This window comes from Mustela nigripes, chromosome 12 (assembly GCF_022355385.1).
Source record: "Mustela nigripes isolate SB6536 chromosome 12, MUSNIG.SB6536, whole genome shotgun sequence".
Taxonomy (NCBI): Eukaryota; Metazoa; Chordata; class Mammalia; order Carnivora; family Mustelidae; genus Mustela; species Mustela nigripes.
Window position 1 is genome coordinate 117,730,069 of NC_081568.1, and position 22,019 is coordinate 117,752,087.

Below are 22,019 nucleotides of genomic sequence, written 5' to 3' on the forward strand. Positions count from 1 at the left end.
TTACCATGTGTCCCTATTGTTAGTACTAATTTGAACTCCCTGCCAAGAAATAAAGCTAACAGGAAAAATAATAACTTTTTAAAATAGAACTTGTGCTTATAATTAGGAATCAAACATGAGATTTCTGAACAAGGAACAACTCCTCAGCATGCTTGGAAATTTCATTACAGATTAGACCTTATGTCACATTTCCTTGCAGACATATATAATCAAAGCCTTCAGTTCCTGGAAAACTGAACATTATCATTGTTTTTTTCCATTATTACAGTCACTATGGATAAAGAAACAAAATAAATATAAGCAGGGACTTGGACCAAGGACACAGGCACTAAAAGTTATACATTTAACTCCTATTTAAGAAAAAAAAAAACTTAACAAAGGACCGTTTCCATTTTTTAAAAATATATTACTTAAATTCAAGTGAGTTAATGTCTAGTGTATTACTTGGTTCAGGAAAGAGTTTAGTGATTCATCAGTTGCATATAACACCCAGTGCTCCTTACATCAAGTCCCGTCTTTAATGCCCATTACCCAATTATCCCCATCCCCCCCCCCACCTCCCCTCCAGCAATCCTCAGTTACCTATAGTTAAGAGTGTCTTATGGTTTGCCTCCCTTTCTGTTTTTATCTTATTTTATTTTCCCAAATGACCATTTCCAGTCAAAATTCAGCATCTAGTTGCACAGAATCAATGAGAATGAAAAGAGCTCTTGGGGTCCTGGTCCAGGATTGTTCTGGACGGTTGACCTTGGGCCCAGTGTGTATAACATGAAAACCTGATGGTTCACTAACAGGAAATAACATTTTGAAAAGCAGGAAGAGCAATGGTAAGGTAAATGATAGTTAGCTATGCAGCTTCAAGTCATGGAGTGACCCAAGCTTGTGAAGACAAATCTAGTGCTTTAAGTGTGATGAAAGATGTAGAAGAGAAATATAAACTAAAAACATCCTGTGCAAATGAAAGGCAGTCTATTTCCTAATGACAAGAAAATTAAAATTCTAAAAGGACAGACAAGGGCCAATGCCAAAAAAGCAACAAAACCATGGGTTACTGAGAATGTTCTTTCCCCCGCCTGCTGTGACTCCCCTATATCAGAGGCAGTCCTTTCTTGCTCAAGATCCCTGCCCACAGGGACACTCTGTCCCACCCTTGACAGAAGGACACCCAGAGAAACCAGAGGCAGCTCAAGACAGCTGACGGGCTCCATCCTCACCAACAGGCTCATAGGTTTTAACAACAGGTTTTCTGTTTGACAGACCCCAAATTGGCCCATTTCTCCAGGAACAAAACATTTTACTATAAATTTCTAGAGTGAACTGTTACACTTAAGTAAGTAAAAGTTCTAGGAAACAGGACCTCAACTTCTCAGATCACAGAAATAGCATTTCCATATTTTAACCAATTTTTTAAGGAGGCTCCATGCTGGGAGCCAACACGGGGCCTGAACTCACAACCTTGAGATCAAGCCCTGAACTGAGATCAAGAGTGGGATGCTTAACCAACTAAGCCACCCAGGCGCCCCTTTATTTTTAACCACTTTTGATAAAAGTGTCCTAAAATGGAATATCTCTTCTCAATATTTGTTTTCAGTATATAACCTAATGATGATAATTCAAACTTCTGTTGATGACTGGAATGTTATAAGCATCTTTAGTTTCATAACTAATGCAATAGTTACGTCTCTGTTTTCTGCTTTCGCTTTTCCCTCAATATCAGACTGTACTTTCAGCTGTCAAGGAGACAACCTCTCCCTCCATACTACTGGTTCTGATCAGTTGTGGAAGAGGAGGTAATTAAATTTTATACTTTTGGTCCTTAAGTAAGAATTCATGAATCATACGTGAGGCCTAAGAGCAGAAATTTTGATTTTTAGCTAAGTCTTATCTAACTTATCTAACTTATTAGCAGTCTTATCTAACTATTTTTGGATTAAAACACAGACTTAAAGTTAACAACAACAACAACAACAAAATTCAATTTATGAAACTGAATATTATTCTACTAGGAAATAAGATTACCATATAATTTTCAATCACCACAAAAGTATTAGAATTATTTCTTCTAAGAAAGTAAAACAAAACAAAACAAAAACACTCAAGTTAACTGATATTCTGTTTCACATTTCTAAAGGCTACGGGATCTAAAAATGATACCACAGGAAGAATATATATGTATATATATTTAAATGTAATATTGTTGCATTAAGCTTATCATCATGTGATGGCATCTGGAAGCACATTATTTTACAGTTCCACCAGAGGACCTAGTGGTTAAATATAACTCATTACTGACACCACCTTGGACTCTCCCTAATGCTGTATTTCCATAATGCTATCAACCTACTTTCCCACTTACCCGTCTTTCCCTCTGGCTTAGCTATTAGGATTAGGAGATCCTACCATGTGCCACTTGTTTCAATGTTCAGGCAAAATCTTTCCCCTCACCAGGATGGTCTCTTACTCTTAACTGACATCTCTCTGCTCTATCCTTTGACTCAACGCCTCCAACCAGAAAGGCAGCACTCCTAGAACAGCCCCTGACAACCTTCATGTGTGTGCATGTGTGCACATGTGTGCGCATGTACACACACACCCACACACACACACATACAACCTAGCAATATCCCTACTCTCTCTCCCTAGACAACCAGCAATTTCAAATACCAGCACTTGTTTAGACCTTTACTGATGAATATTCCGGGTTATACCAAAGAAAATACTTTGCCATTTATCTTTCCTTTAAACGGTATGGGAGGGGAAAAAAAGCTCTGGAATATGAATGCAATTTACACCAGTTTTTAACATCTAAAATCACTTAATAAAGCCAAAAGAGTAACGAAAGAAAAACTGAAATAAAGCCTAAAAATAATGTCACTTGCCCTCCACCACCCTAGTGAGATTCAATGGAAATTCAAAAATGAGAGATGATTTGGATTTATTCCTCATTTAAATCTGATCAAAACATCAAGATCATTCCAAATTCTATTCCACTATTTTTGCATCTTCAAATTAGGCATGCAAGGGAGATGAGCTTGGGCAGCAAGCCTCAGGCACATCACATCGCACTGAAAGCCAAAAGCCAGAGAAATGCCTTCTATAGGAAGGGTACAAGATTTCTCACATATTCTTAACTCTAGGTTATTCTCTTTGGAGCTTCATCACAAGACATAGAGATATTATGGAGGATAATTCTCCATTTGGAAACTAGAGAATATTGCCAGAGACAGGGAAAAATACTAACTTTACAAAGTGGGTTAAGTTCAGACCCAGAAAGTGAATCTAGACCTATTCAGCTTCATTAATGACGATGGCAACTCAATTCCATTCCTTTGTTTTGTTCCTTTGGCAAATATTCCTTCACAGAAGGGTGGGGGTGCTGGGCAAGATAACTTTCCATTGGAGGGGAAAGAAAAGAAAACGCGTTCACATCCGTTAACATAAAACTATGCCATTATGGTAATCACTGTAAACACGGGGGAAGATCGAGGAGCCCGGCCTGAATCCTGAGCACTTCAACTAACCAGCTCAGCAGGCCAGACACGGTGAACTGTACCCCTGAGAGCATGCCCAGGCACTGTGGTCCTGACGACTGGCTACCCGACCCTCGGGGACCTGAGTGCGGGGACAAAGGGACAAAATGAAATAAGAGAAAATGCTCCCAAACGTCAAAGTTTGCACAGAAGTTGAAAAGCTCCCTGTAATGTCAATAGATAAACTTTGGAAGCAGTGAAAAATGTGTCCTGAAATCTGCCCCGTGGTTCTCTCTAAGGAGCAATCAGGGAGGTACCGAGCCAAAATGCTTTCCCATAAAGAGGAAATGGAGCTCTCAGTTGCCAGAATGGTCTTCAGGATTCTGATGCCTCATTAGGAGCAGTCTTTGTGTTTAAGGAATTTTTTTTTCCTCTCCAAAGAGAATGAGTAATTAAAGGCCTTTAAATTCTCCATGCTCGTCTTTCTAAAATCAAAGATTTTTATTGTATTTCTTAAAAAATTAAGAGACTATATTTTTATCTCTCTTCTCTGAAAATCGTGCCTGAAAGAAATGTTAAATAGTTTTTAAGGATGCAAGATATATTCCTTTGTGGTAAAAATACATTTAACATTTTATTCACTTAGAATTGACATCATAACAATGATGCTGTCAACAGAAACCTTCAAGTTGTCAGGGTGGTTTTCGGTGCTGTTGTTTTTGCTCTATTGTTGATGTATTTGTGCACATCTTGTCACTTAGCTACCAACAGTTATTGGACACACTGTGTCCCCCACCAAAGGTGAGCTAGAAGCATGGCTAGGACTTAGCTCTTACGAAGAGCTATTATGCTAGCTTCTTTTTAGGAAGAGAAAAAAAAATAGAGCATCTAATGAAAATTAGAGCTAGTGAAAATTGGAGCACCAAGAATACTGGAAAAATTAGCTTAAACCCTGATGTATCTTTTACACTAGAAAGAAGCTCACAGGGTTTGGGGTAACACAATTCAAAGTGCGGGGCACTGAAGCAGCAAAATGGATATTTTATGCCAACAGAAACCAGAGGCCAGGGAACCATTCCGGAAGTTTGAATGCATTTCCACTGGATGTTAATTCCCTTGGGAGTCATTTCTTTATCTGTGAATAAAGGAATAGAATCAGACGAACTGTAAGTCCCACTTCAGCTCTAAAATTCTAGCGTCCAACACAAAGAATAAGACAGCTGCCACCACATTTACATACTAATTAAGTATTTTTTGGCTTACAAAAATTAACTTCCTCAAAATGAAATTATACCGGATCCTAACTAAAAACCCAAAAGATTGGGCTCTGTATAATTATGGCAAACAACTGATTCAATCATGTAACTAAAAGTCTGAGGATGTTGCCCAAGATCCCTACATAGAGCAATTTTTAAAATAAATGCAACAAAGAAAGATAATGAAATTTAGAATACCTAGAATATTAGAAAAATTAACCATGATATACTTTTCATAATAATTTTAAATACGAGAATTGGGTTTGGTTTTTTTTTTTAAGGAAAAGTGTGACCATGATGAATAAATTTTGTGAAAATTCTGCCTTTCCCATCATTTATGAGAGGGAACATTGATGGTGAGATCCTACTTAGAGAAGTTTTCTTTTTCAATACATAAAGGAAAGTTTGTTAAAATGAGAATATGATGAGTTGTATGGGGTTTATAGAGAAGACAGAGGTCACCACAATTTAGGCACTATGTTGGGTAGCTATGTTTGGTAAATAGAAAATATAGGCCTGCATAATTTTATAGTTACTCTAGCCAATGAATATGAATAGAAACAAAATAGATGGCATTAGGAATATAAACACACCATTATTAATAAAATAAAATTTTCCTTTTAAGCCTTTGCTTTAAAGAAAATTACTAGCTAGTTAGAGTTCTACTCAGATGCAGTACATATTAAAAAATGATTAAAAGAGAAGCAAGGATTTGCATGATTCGAACAGAAAGACACGGGTGAGGAGAAGTTGAGCTAAAGTTAAAGGCGTTTTGCAGAGGTCAAAGTTATAAGGAGGGAAAAGCAAGAAAAACCATATAATTTACAGAAAACCAGGCTCAGCACATTCCTGTATTCTGAGGAAGAGTTTCATCAAGATGGCTGAACTCTTACTCACCTAATCGCCTTGCATATAAAATTTGCTGAAGTATATCATTAACATTAGAAACCAATCTGCATGTGTATAATTATGATAATTTTTTTTAATAGCTGAGAGGTAAAGCTAAGGTAGGAATGTTATTTTTTGCAAACTGACCCCTTAACCTTGAAATAGTCAACTTTGAACCCCAAACAGAGCCTGTAACAAAGACAAAAAGTAAATACTGGCAATCAATTTTAGGATTTTAATCATATTCCAAGATTGCAAGATGGGTAGAACCTATTAAACTACACAGACCCCAAAGCCATGAACAGAGACCAAAATTGCACATTAACCATAGTAGGCAGAATTGTGGCCTCCACAATTCTTGTCCCCTGGTGCTCATGCTCCATATAATGCCTTTCCCTTGAGTGTAGGAGATCTGTGAATATGATAGAACCGGCTTGCCCTTGCTTTGCTTCCACTGTCTGACCAAGAGGATGGACGTGGTCCCTCCCTTGCTTATGCTATATACTACACAAGGCCGGCTTTGAAGACAGAAGCTGCCAAACTGTGAGACAGCTACATGGCTGGGCCTTCAAGTGGTCTTCAGGAACTGAGAGCAAGCTCTGGGTGACAGCCATCAGAACAGCAGGGACTCAGTCCTATAGACACGAGGAACCGAATTCTGCCAATAACCTCACTGGGCCCAGAAAAGTACCCCGAGCCCAGATGAGAACCACAGCGTAGCAGATGCCCTAATAAGTCTAGTGAGATTCTGAGCAGAGCTCTTGGAGAAGTGCTAGCCTGACTCCAGGCCCATGGAAAGTGTGAGATAATAAATTCGTGCTGCTTTAAATTAAGCTGATGGTAATTTATTACACAGCAAAAGAAACTAACGACCAATACCTCGCTGTCTATGAAATCTTTCAAGTCCAACAACTACAACTCCTAAGTGATGGGCTGAACTACAAAGTGAATTAGGGACCAAATGCCCGAACACTTTGGAAAACCTCTTTTGTGAGTTTTAATTATACTGCATATGTATTATATAGCAGTGTGGATAAGTCAGTTTCAGTTTCCACAATGATTTCTGTTCCCCACCTGTCTCAGCTCAAACCAGACTTGTTCACAAACACTACTTTCTTGGCACTGTATATTTTACAATATTTCCTTAAAATTCTCCTCTACTTTCTTCACAGCGACACTCCTACTGTTTCTGAAGACAAAGAGCGAAGAGATGTAGATTAAATGACTCACTAACAAAGGCATTCCTAATGAGATTCCAAGTTGAGAAACTTGGGCTTTTGTCACAATCTGTACATTTACTGTAAATGTCTTTGCCTCCACCTAAAATTAACTATAAATGTTTGTAAAAAAAAATTGAGATTTTTATGTCCATGTCGCTGGTCAGCTGAAGCCACAAAACCAAATATTTCAGCACACTGATCTAACAATAAAATGTATGTCCCTGAAACTTTAATAATTCATATACTCTCATGCATTCATGGCCGGACCTTTATTAATTCATATTTTCTCATGCATTCTGCCTTCCCGGAGCAGCCAAGCTCACTGGGAAGTTTTATTTGAAGAGTGACTAAATGTTAACCACAGAGCTCCCATACCACCTCAGCAAGAAGCCCAGTGCTTCTATCATTAAGATAGACTCTGGGCTCCCAATAGTTTTTTGAAGTACATGTGTGAAAATTCTAAATAAGAGCACATACGTATATAAATAAATGAGAGTTCCATTTTTTTGGAGTTAAAATTACCTTAAGAAAGCCTATGGAAATCCAAATACATTACAAAGTAGGTGATAGATATTAGACTATATTAACCAATGGACTAGCTTCTGTCTTGCTAGAAGAAGGTACTGCTATCAGAGGACCTGGAGAGTGAAGAGACACGATAAAGGCCCTGGGCCCCAGGGTGCCCTGCAGATAAACTGAATACTTCAGGAACTTACTTGCACTGCCTCTAGATATAAAGATGACACTGAAAGTTAATTTTCTAGTGCATATTATTCTATCAGAATTATTCAGTTGCCCATATAGAAACCCCAGGAAGAGAAAACTTTAGCACCTTAACCAATGGTCAGTGATGTAGGAGAGCCTAGAGGAGGCAAGTGATTAGCATTTACTATTTTTCCAATTAAGACTTAATAGCTAAATAATACAACATGAAAAGCACTGGAAAAAATATTTAAGATTTCTAGTTATGATAAGCAGACAATGAACAAACAAAGCCATGGCCGCCACCGCCTATCCTAGTTTCTCATTTTTGGAATCAAAATCATGCTTCTGTAGAGCAGGGATCAGCAAACTCTGGCTTAAGGCCAATTCAGCCAGCTGCGTGTTTTTGAAAATAAAAATGTACTGAAACATGGCCATGCCCTTTCCTTTATGTATTGCTTGTGGCTGCTTTCCTGCAATGGTGACAAAATTAAGCAGTCATGACAGACACTGCGTGGCCTGCAAAGCCTAAAATATTTACTATCTAACCCTTTATAGAAAATGCCAACCCCTGTTTTACTTCGTCAGACATTAGCATTTGGTCTAAGCCTGTATCTTCGATACCTACTATACCTAGAAGAAATTATGTATGATCCAATTTAAAGAAAGTCCTTGGTGAAGGAAATAAGTGGAACTGATAGTAAGTGTGCAAAATTAACTTGTTATATGTTGAGCCTAGCTGCTGATTCCACGAAGACCCAAACCATCTGAACTGTGACCGCTTGCTCTTTTTTGGTAAGCCTTTCTAAAGTGGTAAATACATCCCATTGGTATTTTTGGTCCTTACCTATCATTTATTTACTGCAAATCTCATCTGGAGATTTTAGTCATGAGACATTTATTGACGGATTTCACTTTTCCACACACCCCTAACAAAGCTCTATATAAAAATTTTATAACCTTCTGCGTATAAATTAATTCTAGAACTTGGCTGAGAAGAAAAAAACAGAGTGAAAGTAGAAATTTTAAAAGGCCATGATAGCACTTGACATTATAGGATAGGCTTTTGCAATAAATATTAAATCTAGTATGTTCTAAGGACACTATTGTCAGGGATCCAGAAAAAAAAATTATGGCAGACTTATTCCCAGCATTTTCCAAAAGCTGTATAATTTAAGCAGCACATGTAATTTTAGAGAAATGGCTAAACTCAAATGATTAAAACTCAGATATATCTTTTTTTCTTATAGTGTAGAATTTTTGAGTTTCCGATGAGTGTTTATCCATATCCTTGAGATGACTGTTTTTTGAAAAAGTATTTGATGTTATCTGTACACAACCATCCCAGTCTACAATCACGTGAAAGTAGAATGACACGATGTCTAGAGAAGAATTCAAGTCAGAGTACTTGATTTTTTATGACAGGTTGTCAATTTTATAAAAGAATCTGTCTACTCATCTAGTATAAAAACTTCCAAACCACAGTACCATGTCTCCAAATATGCCTTCAGACAGATCAACCATTACTTCAAATCTTAACTACTCAAAAGTTCAGATAACACACCTGACATTTGCAATTTGAGATTCAATGGGCTATGAGAATAGTTTCCCTAGATTCTCTGAGCTCTTTTCATTCATTCACTCACTCGTTCATTCATTCATTCATTCATTCATATCACCCAATAGCACACACTTTCTGTTGACCTACTATGTGCCAGATATGTTAGCTGCTCTATCACTATGCATGTTAGCTCAATAGAAACAGAATGCCGTAATTTTATTTCCAACAAGCATCTGTTAGGTAAGACAATATATCATTAGGTACTATACTAGATTCTAAGGATAAAGTAATGAGTAAAACACAAGAATGGTCTAAAACACTGATGTGTACACATACATCTGGGAATTTCATAAACATGAAATGCCTCCAAGTGGTCCACTGGTTTAGAATTTCTGATGGTGGGACACATAACTGAATTTTTGTGAGTTCTAGTGGCACACAACAAAGACTTTGAGAGTCTTTTGTCTGGAAGATGTACCATAGAGAAAAGAAACAAGGAAAGTACCAGGAATAAAAAAATGAAAGACGAGGAATCGGCAAATTCTACTGGCGAGATCAGAGAGCTCTGCTGTGAAGAAGTAGCCTTGAAGCTAAGTCTTAATAAATGAGAAATGCACCAAGCAGATAAACACGGAGACATAGCTCATGTGCAAAAGAGATAATCCATGTGGGAAAAAATGAAGGCATGAGAATACCATGGTATGTTTGGGGAATTGCAAATAGCTATGTCGCGATGGAAGGCATGCATGGAGAAAGTCCAGGAGAAGAAATTAGAATAGCAAGCAGAAGAAGCCAGACTATGAAGGACCCTATATGCACTGCTAAAAATTTTTATTCTATCTTGTGGACCATAAGGAAGTTACTGAAGTTTTAAAATCAAAGAATCAATTCTTAGACAAATTGCAAATAGTAAAGGAGAATTCGATAGAAACAGGAAGATAGGTTATTCTAGGTGAGAAATGATGGGTACCTTAACTAAAATGGTCGTGTTAGGGAGAAAAGGAAGGAAAGATAAAATAGATTTTCAGGGAGCAGTAATGCTTTATCCAGATTATAAAATAAATTGTGAAGGGAGAAAGAGGAAATTTGCTAGTTTCTAATTTGAGAAACTGACTAGATTGTGCGTGTATTGGAAACAATAATAAAGCTAACATTTAGAGAACATAAGCTACATTCTAGGACTGCTGAGAGGTTGTCCATTCCTTTCTCATTCAACACCCAGAGACAGGCATTTCACCTGCTTTAGTGATCAGGAAAGTGAGGACAGAAAGGTTGAATAACTTGCCCAAGGTTACCAACTAGAGGGTGACAAAGTCAAGATTTGAAGACAGCCTGATTTCACAGCCTATGCTCTTAATTACTTTGTTATACTCGCATATACAGATAATCTAGAGAAGCATAGGGGAATTTAAGAATCAGAGTTAGTTTTGTAGGAAAGGTGCTGTGGTCTATTTGGGAGACTTGCTGAGATGTCAGGTGAGTAGCAGAGAAGTGCACCTGGGGGTCAGTTGGTGTCTAGGCATGTAGAGTTGGAAGTCATTTTGTATGTAGGCGGTCTGACATTCCTGGTATAAAAGAGGTGCCAAGGAAGAACGTGTGATGGGAGAAGAGAAGTAGCCAAGGAAGAGCACCAATAATATTTTAGAGGAAGATAAGCCCATGACATTTCTAATGTACGGTTATATTTAGATTCATGTAGATCTATATCTACTTCTCCATATTTTCCATGATAAACAGAATTTCATTTCTTGCAGAAAGCTGCCTCTTCATTTATAAGATAATAGAAATTCTATTTTTGGAAAAGAAATGAGACAATTACTGGACAGTGTTTTTTGACATTTCAGGGTTGGCCTAAAATTACAGGAGGAAGAGGGTTAAGTGAAAACAAAGCAATATAACTTCTTCTTTCAGATAATTTACAGTTAGGAGGTAAACAGGTTACCACACATGCGGCTAAGCCTACAGACTACTATGTCAGCAAGAATTTATCAAACTATTTTTTTAAAGATTTTATTTATTTATTTGACAGAGAGAGATCACAAGTAGGCAGAGTCTCAGGCAGAAAGAGAGAGGAGGAAGCAGGCTCCTCCTGAGCTGAGAACCTTATCCCAGTACCCTGAGATCATGACCTGAGCAGAAGGCAGAGGCTTTAACCCACTGAGCCATCCAGGCTCGCTATCAATCTATTTTTAAAGGATTATTTTTAAAAGACTCACTCTATTGCTATGAGACACTGTAGCCAAAATATTAATGGAATGCCACGATCCAATCAGAAACTGAAATCTGTATGCACATCATTTTGGTGGCAAGGAAAATTTTAGATTACTTTCATTTCTCCAAGCTTCAATAATAGCTTACTTCATCCTCCAAGAGTGAGATTCCTTGTCACTATTACCATTTATCTGTCAAGTATGAACATTACTTGACTTTGTGCTTTTTTTAAGGATTTACATATAAACCTGACAGCATCATCTGGGACCATTTTCTGGCTCTACTCAGCAAAGGCTCAATATTAGCAGAAGGAGGATTGAATATTAAGTCACACCTTCAAAATGGCCTAAACCAGAAAACAATATTAGCAATCTCATTCTTACTCTTTGAACAAGGTTATGCTACCCAGACTTTCAGAATTTCAATTTTATTGGCTATTAAAATATACTTGAGTTTTTAAAAATGTATATTTTCAAAAAATTGTTTTCTCCATATATTAACCTACCCAAAGTACACTTTTGTAAATGCTATTTTCCCCCCAAATGTCCTAGTTTTGTGTTTATGTTTAAGGAGTTAAAGATTTACTACAGTGAAGTGTAAAGAATGAGAAAAGCCTGCATTTGTGCCAGGGTGCCTATTTCCCAGTCGATGATCAATAACTGTTGAATGAACATGGCCTCAGTCGCCAACATGATAGGTACAAATGACCTTTTGGGTTAGACAGATATTGTATGTTAACAGTGCTAGAGTCCCAATACATATGCCATGGATTGGTGTTTCTTAGTTGTCATTAACTTTAGAGTAAAAATCTATCCTTTCTTATGGAAGTATTCTAAATGGTCTTTTTGTTCATTCTTGCAGAGCAAATCCCTTCACTATTTCAAATGAAAGGGAAAAAAAAAATCACTGACATATAAAATGTTATCATTATATAGAGTAGTAGAACTCCTTAACAGGTGTTGAGCAATATTGTGTATTCAATCCTATACAAACCTTGTCTTGACATTTAAATATCTAGAATCTATATGATTTGCCACCCTTATTGGAAAGATGTGTCATTTAACAGAAGTTGTACTCTTGGACTTTAAGGCAATGAAATGTAGGTATGCTCTTAATGATGAAATCGATTTTTTTTAAAATCGGAATTTTGGTGAAATAGAATTTGGTTTTTATTCCCAGTTTTCTTTGATTGCAAGAATATCTTTGTAGGAGAAAGAGATGAACATAAAAAAAAAAAAAAAAAAAAAAACAAAAACACATGGCCGGGCTTTGTAGCACTAATCAGTTGTGTGTCTTGAGGCATATTCATAACTTTTTTTTTAAAGATTTTATTTATTTATTTGACAGACAGAGATCACAAGTAGACAGAGAGGCAGGCAGAGAGAGAGAGGAGGAAGCGGACTCACTGCGGAGCAGAGAGCCAGATGTGGGGCTTGATCCCAGGACCCTGGGATCATGACCCGAGCCGAAGGCAGAGGCTTTAACCCGCTGAGCCACCCAGGCGCCCCTATTCATAACTTTCTGGGTCTCCATTCCCTCTCTATAAAAAAAGAGGGATTCAATTAAATTATAGTAGAGAATCACTAATTTTCTCTTAATTTAAATATGTGACATTCATTATCTCCTGCTTTTATTTTGAAAAGGCACTTTTCTTACAGCTTTTCTACTTTATGCTAAGAAGTTTTGATTACAATACCATAAGATCAATATTTTATTTTCTCTAATTAGTAACTTTGAAATTCTTTGTATCTATGATTTTTTACTTCTGCATGTGAATTCATATATTCTATTTTCCATGACTTCATAGTGAGGCAGAAAAGAAACCAGCCCACCATGCAGCTATGGTGTTCCTGAGCTTGGCATAATTTGTTTTGAAAAATACAGTGAGCTTTTTTCCTTTATCTCTATCAAAAGGGTATGAAACTAAAGTGGTAGAATTATTGGTCTCCATAAAAAAAAAAAAACAAACCTACTTGTGTAAAACATTTAACTTGTGTTTAATTCCCATTTTATTTTTTTACCACTTCCCTTTTTTTTTTATTATTCATTTTCAGAATAGCTTTATAAGCAGTGCCCTAGCAAATTCTCACTTCACATTATCTGCAACAGTAAATGCCTTAGGGTTTTAAACTCTGAAATCCCCTACATAGGGTAGGATTAAAGAAAACATTTGCTAATAAACAAATCTCTTCAAAATAAAAGGCTTCATACAACAAAGTCATATTTAATGATCTAAACACAATTATGTCACCATCTCTTTAATTTGCTGACTCATAATTCTAGGGTTATCAGATAAAATACAGAATGTCTAGTTAAATTTGGATTTCAGATGAATAGTGAGTAAAGTTTTAGTATAATATGCATGCAATTTTTACAATATACTTAAGTTTATTCTTATAAATGATTATTATATTAAAAATATTGCTATTTATCTAAAATCTAAATTTAATTGGATGTCATATATACATGGTTTGGTTTGGGGTTTTTGAGGGCATGTATGATACTACAATAGTGGTAGGTAAACATCATTATACAATTATCAAAATCCATAGAATGTACAACACCAAGAGTGAACCCTAATAAAAACCATGGACTTTGGGTGATATGTCAATGTACTTTCCTCATTTAAAACAAATGTGTCACTCTGATGAGGAAGTTTAGGGACAGGGGATGGAAATCTCTACTTCCACCTCAATTTTGCTTTAAACCTAAAACCATTCTAATAAAATAAAGTTTTCAAAAGGAATCTGTTGGAAGACACATTTAAAGATGAAAGGAATAAGGAGTATTTAAATGAATATGCAAGAGGCAAAAAACTATTCCACAAGGGAGAAGAAAATCCAATTGAATCTCTACTGGATAGAAGAGAATGTGCCCGTATATAGTCATTCTGCACTGCTCTCAGATATCTGTAATGCAGAGTTCTAACTAGGCTTCATGGAATCAGGCTCAAGTGACCCTGAAAGGTATCCTCTAGAATTTAAAAAAAGGCACTGAGACACAAATATCATCCTACTCTGTTTCCTTGTTTCCTTTTATAGTTTCTACAGAGTTAATTCCAGGAGGGGAAACCAGTAAGTAGCTCATGCTGATTCACCTTTTCCTGACAGTCAGAATTAGAGGTGAACCCAATCTGCTTCAGTAACTTTTGCAAATTTATCATTATTTCTCTTCTATTCTTGACACCCTTTCTTGTTTTTCAGTAATATTATGGAATTTTTGTTAAAAAAAGAAAAGTAATAGCAACGTTTTCCCATTCTTCCAAGGGGTTAGGAATTCATGCTCAGTAAGCCATGTTTAAAATAATCAAGTATTTTTTTTTAACTTTTTTACTTTTTAAAAAAATGGAACACAATTATAAATATACTTTTTGACATAATCTAATAATTTTGGATCTCTGTTTTTTTAAATGCTCTATGTTACTGCATTTAGATATAAAGACTTGCATACTTCACTTTAAATTTACATTGATAACATTAGATATTGTTTAAGGACTGAGAATATTTTACCTAAATAATAATGGCTAAATATCTGAATGCTGTAAATTCTCAAATTTATTATCAATTTGCTATATTACAAATTGAGTATCACCATTTGATGATTCAGTATTCTGCTCGATTGATTTAATGTCTTTTACAGTTAGTTTCTAAATATATATAAATATATATATAAAAAACAAACCCAAAATATATGTTATATATGTATAGAATGCTATTGGTCTTCACTTGTTCACACTTGTGGCTTTAGTCACTTAATGTCCTATATTTTTATTTACAAAATCTGGCAACTCTTTTAAATTCTCATTTGTAAAAGGAATTACATAGGGTGATGACAAATACTGAACACGAACCCCGAGTGGCCTAACTCAACATAAATCTGTTTCTCACTTTTTCATGTCAGTGTTTGTAGTTGGCAGGTGGCTTTTCTCCAGGTGGCCAATCAAGGGCCCAATCTCCTCCCATTTGGTGGCTCTGCCATCCCAAGGGCCTTAAAGGGAATCCCTAGCATCCAGCTGACAGGAAGAGAGAGAAGGGTTAAAGTATACCCACTTCTTATCTGCCCTGACCTAGAAGTGACATAGTTCTACTCATGAGTCATTGGTAGAAACGAGTCATATGTCCCCACTTAGATTAAACAAAGGCGGATAAATATAATTCCTTGTTGAGTAGTGACTTCCCAGAGACAACTCTACATAATGAAACAGAGCTGACATTTTGGTGAAAAGTTAGTCATTTGTGCCTCAGTTCGAAACCAAAGGAAATAAACACAACAATATGCATAATATTTCTAATTTGATATATTCTTTAAGTATTTTGATAGGTGTATCATAATCTCACTGGGATTATAATTTATATTTCATAATGAAATTAAGCCCCTTTTATGGTTGTTGACAATTTGGATATTTCCCACACCCCACCTCTGCTTTTCTTGCCATTTTTCATTGGGTTATTTCTTTTTTTGGATATTTTAGTTTAAGCTGTAGGAACACGCATACATGTGTGTTCTGAATACACAGAAAGCTTTGTCAGAAATACACAGGAAAAAAAAATGTCCTCTCCAGCTGTGTACATTGTCTATTCAGTTGCTTAATGATGTTTAACAAAATCTTATTTATCATTTAAATGAATAAATAAATAATAAATAAATAAACCCAACAATCACCCTCAACCATTCCACTTTGTTCTCTGGAAAGACAAAACACCGAACAATATTCAGAGCCTTCCCTCCTTGTGTAAGTGGCACAAAATCTGTGATATTTAATAGTAGAAATGAAGCTGGCCAAGTTGATGGGTTTGTGTGGAATCACTTTTCCTGATACAAAAAAAAATCAGGATTATGTATCTAGACTAGTCTGTGTCAAAGATCTATCTTGAGATCAGCAAGATAATCGGTGTGAATTGCTCTGAGAAATTCAGGTGCTATTCACACTTAAAATCAAAATCCAAGTGACAACTGCAGACTCCTCAGAGGATCTGTCTCCAGCAAAGACCACCAGCCACCACACTCACTCTCACTGGCTTGTGACACAAGCATTAGCCCTTGAAGGCAGCTAGGAAGTCAATCACAGAATTAACCACGACCTTTGTCCTAACCTGTGAGTCTCCGTGATTCCAGCTCTGAGGACTCAGTGCCTTACTTGCTTGCTCCTGGTCTGAACTGAGATGAAGACATGGTTATATATTTTCTGATTCTGTTGGCTAGTTCCTGTGTCTTTGCCCAAGTTAGATTTCTACCCACTGCCTCTGACCTCCCCGTTTGGTCCAGAATTCCACATTTCACCTGCCTCCCTTTCAGGACTCATAAGGACCACAGTAATACCCCTTTTCTTGTAACTGGGTTCCTGGTCAAAGTTTCCATTACCCCACTCGTACCATTTCTCTTGGTAGCTTCAGTCCCTCTGCACACTGATATTCAGTCTATAGCCACTGTTGCTAAACTGCATTCCCTGAACTAAGTGTTTATAAAAACATTCTCCGGACATATGGGAAATGACAGAAGGTCACCTCTTGCCCTCTGGAACCCTAACAATGAGCTCCCATCTTACATGGAGGTGAAAATTGCTCAGACTCCTCAAGATCTAGCTTTCACACTTCTTCCCCCAAGGAGAAAATGGAATCGGTGTGTTTACTTTTCTCCATGCCACTCAAAGGAATTCCTCTCTCATTTTTCTTCTTTCATAAGAGCTTTAAGCATTCCAAAGAGGTGAGCCTGCTCCAGAAGCACTCATCTCTTTAGAGCAAAACATTCCTCCCAATAGTAATGTAATCAAAATGTAAGAAAGTGTGTTTTTCATGAAAACACTTAAAAAGCAGACTCTTGCAACATTCCATGGTCCCTGGGCTAGATTCTTACCTCTCTTGTCAAAAGCAGCTCATAATTCTTGTTACTTTTAATACTCTCCTGTGTTGGTAGCTTCACTGAGGATTTTATTCTATTTAACAGTCAGAGCGCTAGAAAGCCCTCCCTGACCTTCTTCACAGGCACAGATGAATTACCATTCTTCATCATCTAACATTTATCTGGTGCCTGTATGATGTCTGGCTCTATAGGAGGAAGAGCAGAGATTTACCAACATGTAAAATTTGCCTTTTGTTAGTGGTGCCTGATCCATAATCTACCCAAATTATCTATGTGCTGAATGAATAATTAAATGAAGGGAGAGAAGTATGGGATCTTCTGGGCTACTGTGTGCCATCTTCTTGCATTGAGGTTGAGAACCCCACTGCTTAACCTTATCATCCCATTGGTTGGGGCTGTATTACCAGAGGGCAAATTTCCAAAATCTCATGGGACTACAATAAACAGCTTCAAACCCTAACAATAAAAAAAGTATATATATTCACTGGACAGGAACTTTGTTTCTACTTTGTTCACACATAGTAATTCACATAAATTGTATACCACATACTGAAACATTTTCCAACCATTTTTCTTAAGGAAAAGAAATTGTGTCTTAAGGTATGCTATTTCTTTAAATTGTTGAACTGGACATTATCACATATTTTACCTGGCATTATAACTGACATAAGTTGAAACTGCACAGTCCACTTACATGTGGATTTTTTTTCAATAAATATCCTACAGTAGTATAAATACATTTTCTCTTTCTTACAATTTTCTTAACAACATTTTCTTTTCTCTAGCTTACTTTATTGTAAGAATATACCACATGAACATATACCACATAAAGTATGCGTATTAATCGACTATTTGTTATTAGCAAGCCTTCCCATCAAGAGTAGGCTATTTGTAGTTAACTTTTTGGAGTCAGAAGTTATAAGCAGACTTCTGACTGTGCAGGGGTTTGGCACCCCTACCCCCCATGTTTTACAAGAGTCAACTGTACTTTGAACAAATAAAAGTTATTATGTATTATGGAACAAAGACTGACAATGTTACTTTTTTAAAATTAGTTAAAACATATACCCCAAAAATATACCCGTTGATTCACTGACACTGGGGCCAATGAGGCTGTAACTGATTTCAGTGAATTAGAACTCAGCACTTCTCTAGACAGCAGCCTTTTAACTGGGTAGAGTTGTTACTTGATGCTTGTATTCAAAATGCAAGAACTGGGGGGATCTGTGTAACTCAGTCAGTTAAGCATCTGCCTTCAGCTCCAGTCATGATCCCAGGATCCTGGGATCAAGTCCCACATCAGGCTCTCTGCTCAGTGGGGAACCTGCATCTCCCTCTCCGTCTGCAGCTACCCCTGCTTGTGTTCTTTTTTTCTCTATCAAATAAATAAATAAAATAAAATAAAAAAAGAACAAAACTCCCAAAAGAACAAAATGCAAGAATGAATTACATTACAATAGATATAGTAATTAACAGCAATAGAGTAATATTTGATCACTAATATTAAATTATATCATAGCCAAGAAGAAATGTTTATGAGACTAGGGAACAAAGACTGGAAATTTGTATCTAAAGGGAGTAACTGCAGGGTGCCTGGGTGCCTCAGTCAGTTAAGCAAGGGATTCTTGATTTCAGCTCAGGTCATGATCTCAGAGTCTTGAGCTCAAGCCCTGCAATGGGCTCCACACCCAGCAACATAGGCTGCTTGGGGTTCTCTCTCTCTTTTCTTTTGCCCCTCCCTCCTACTTGTGTGCATGGGCATTCTCACTCTCTCTCTCATGCACTCTCTCTCTAAAATAAACAAATAAAATCTTTAAAGAGAGTAAATGCAAAAACTCACCTAACATGAACATCATGTAGATTATCAGTGTTTATAGAATAAAGCTTAAACTTCTTTTCTGGGGTACACAAGGCACACTACACTCTGATCCCAGGGATCGGGTCCAGTACTTGTTCCACTTTCTCTTCTCTCTTGACTCCTGGCCACATAATTTAACAGACGATAAACCCACACATATAGGCCAAGTATCTAATTAGCATTTTAGTGCTTAACTCTTAAATACTAACACATAGACAAGGATGATCACACATTTAGGGAAAGCCACTAACAAGAAAGAGACTCAAACAAATAAACTACAAAGGCAATTTAGAGTAAATAGAGACCATAGAGAGTACAGAAGAGTACGTTAAATTTTTTTTTTGTTTTATTTGGTTTCCTCAGAGACAGAGAAACAAACAAACAAACAAACAAAAATAGGATACTATAAAAAGGAAATAATCAGAGAATAAGAAGAAGCAACTAGAAAAAAAAAGAAAAGAAAAGAATTAAAATTAAAAATCAGTAAAACATCTGGAAGATAAAGCTACGGACATCTTCCAGAAAGTTATGCAAAGTAGATGAACAGATGGACTACAATAAAAAGGAAATTAAAGGCTCAGTTGAGGGGCGCCTGGGTGGCTCAGTGGGTTAAAGCCTCTGCCTTTGGCTCAGGTCATGATCCCAGGGTCCTGAGATTGGGCCCCACATTGGGCTCTCTGCTCAGCGGAGAGCCTACTTCCCCCCCTCTCTCTCTACTTGCCTCTCTGCCTACTTGTGATCACTGTCAAATAAATAAATAAAATCTTAAAAATAAATAAAAATAATAAAAATAAATAAATAAAGGCTCAGTTGAGAAGGACCAACATCCGACTAACTTGCTCAGTGAAAGCAATGCATTCACCGCTGCAAACTTAAGCACAGAATCACAATGCCTAGCACAGAGAAAGTGCTTAATAACTCTATTAATAAATAAATGAATGCTCCAAAGAGAACAGAGAGCTAGCAATGAAAGCAAAAGAAGAACCAAATATTTCCAAAAATGAAGAACATCCATCCTATGAAACAGTTGTGCCATGATCAGCACAACTACTAAAAAAAAAAAAAAAACAACTTCACATAGATGCTCATTTTCATGCAATTTCTGAATCAGGCACAAAGTAAAATCCTCAACCAAGAAAAAAAAATTAGGTCAAATACAAAGAATCAGAGACCAAAAGGGCTTGAACTTCTCAAAGAAATATTAGAAGCAAGATGTCAAAAGAATCACATCTTCAAATTTTAAGACAAAATTATTTCTTGGCCCAGTACTATAAACCCAATGGCAGGTAAGACATTTTTGTATGTGAAGGGTAACAGGAAATTCATCTCAAGTATTTTTTCTCAGTAAACTACTGGAGATTATGTTCCACCAAAATCAAGAGGTAAACCGAGGAAGAGTTGTACATGGACTCTGAAGTGGGATCCAACCTAAGGGGGTCACAATATGAAGTCCAGGTTGACAGGAAATGGAGTCCCTGGATGACAGTGGTTCAGCAAGCCTAAAGAGCAACCGGTCCGGATGGAAGCCAGGGATGGAGAATTCCAGCAAGAATGTCTCCAAGGGACACCTGGGTGGTTCAGTTTGTTGAGCAACTGCCTTTGGCTCAGGTCACGATCTGGAGTCCTGGGATCAAGTCCCACATCCATCTCCCTGCTTGGCAGGGAGTCTCCTTCTCCCACTGGCCTCTCTCCTCTCTTGCTTTCTCTCTCTCTCTCAAGTAAATAAATAAAATCTTAAAAAACAACAACAACAAAAAAAAAAAAATGTCTCCAAAAAAAAAAAAAAAAAAAAAGGAGCAGTAGATTTGACAAGTCAGATAACATGGAAAATTACAGTTACTAGAGAATGTGGAAAGACATAATATAAATTCAAAGAAAACTGAACAAAAAAAAATAGGAAAATAAGTTACACATGAAAGGACATTAATTATGATGTAGCTAAGAAATACATTTACATAGTCATAAAACTAAAAACATTGACAGTGCAGGGCACCTGGGTGGCTCAGTCAGTTAAGCAGCTGCCTTCCACTCAGGCAATGATCTCAGGGTCCTGAGATCGAGTCCCATATCAGGTCCCCTGCTCAGCGGGGAGTCTGCTTCTCCCTCTCCCTTTGCTCCTACCCCCTTCTCATTCTCTCTCTCAAATAAATAAATAAAATCTTTTTAAAAAAAATAAAGTAAAATAAAATAAACACATTGACAATGCACTGAATGAAAATTTAACCTAAGTACATGAGGAGAATGTATAGAGGGAATGCGAGAACTAGAATTTTTGGTTTAGGACTAAAGGAGGGGGGAAGCTGCAGGGTATACCAAGAAAGTTAAGGAGAGATCACAGCTTTTAAGCAATGGTTCATTATGTGTCCTTCTAATCTATGTAAATGGATTATTTTGCTCATACTGTTTAAAGCTAAATGAAAACATTTTTTTTAAAGTGGCATAATGTAACATAACATAACATAACATAATGTAACACACTGGCAACACTAATATTTAAAAAATCATATTTAATTACTGAATTTGGTATCTGTTAGACTTAGAAATTAGAAGGTTCATTTAGCTTAGTCAGAAATGGCCTAGCTGGAGCACCTGGGTGGCTCAGTCCTTAAGCATCTGCCTTTGGCTCAGGTCTGGATCCCAGGGTCCTGGGATGAAGCTCTGCATCAGGCTCCCTACTCAGAGGGAAGCCTGCTTCTCCCTCTCCCACTCCCCCCTGCTTGTGTTCCCTCTCTGTCGTGTCCCTCTCTGTTAAATAAATAAAATCTTCGAAAAAAGTGGCTTGGCCAAACAATTTTGAAATAGCTGTTTGTTTTCTGAAAGGGAACCAATGTGATAAACAACGACACCACAAGCCCTGTCGGGCAGAGCACAGTGTTAACCTTGTCCAGTATGGAGTGGGCAGCCTTCCACCACTTACTAACATTGTAGCCTTAGGCAAGTGATTTCATCTCTCCTGCCTTACTGAATTCATATGCAAAATGGGGACAGTTCTGG

General features: G+C 37.0%; 1 protein-coding gene across 13 annotated transcripts in view; it reads right to left on the reverse strand.

Moving 5' to 3' along the window:
• The window catches only part of MCTP1 (multiple C2 and transmembrane domain containing 1), a 527,358-nt gene that overhangs the window by 411,328 nt on the left and 94,011 nt on the right, over positions 1 to 22,019 (reverse strand). The gene's annotated exons all lie outside the window — the stretch shown is intronic.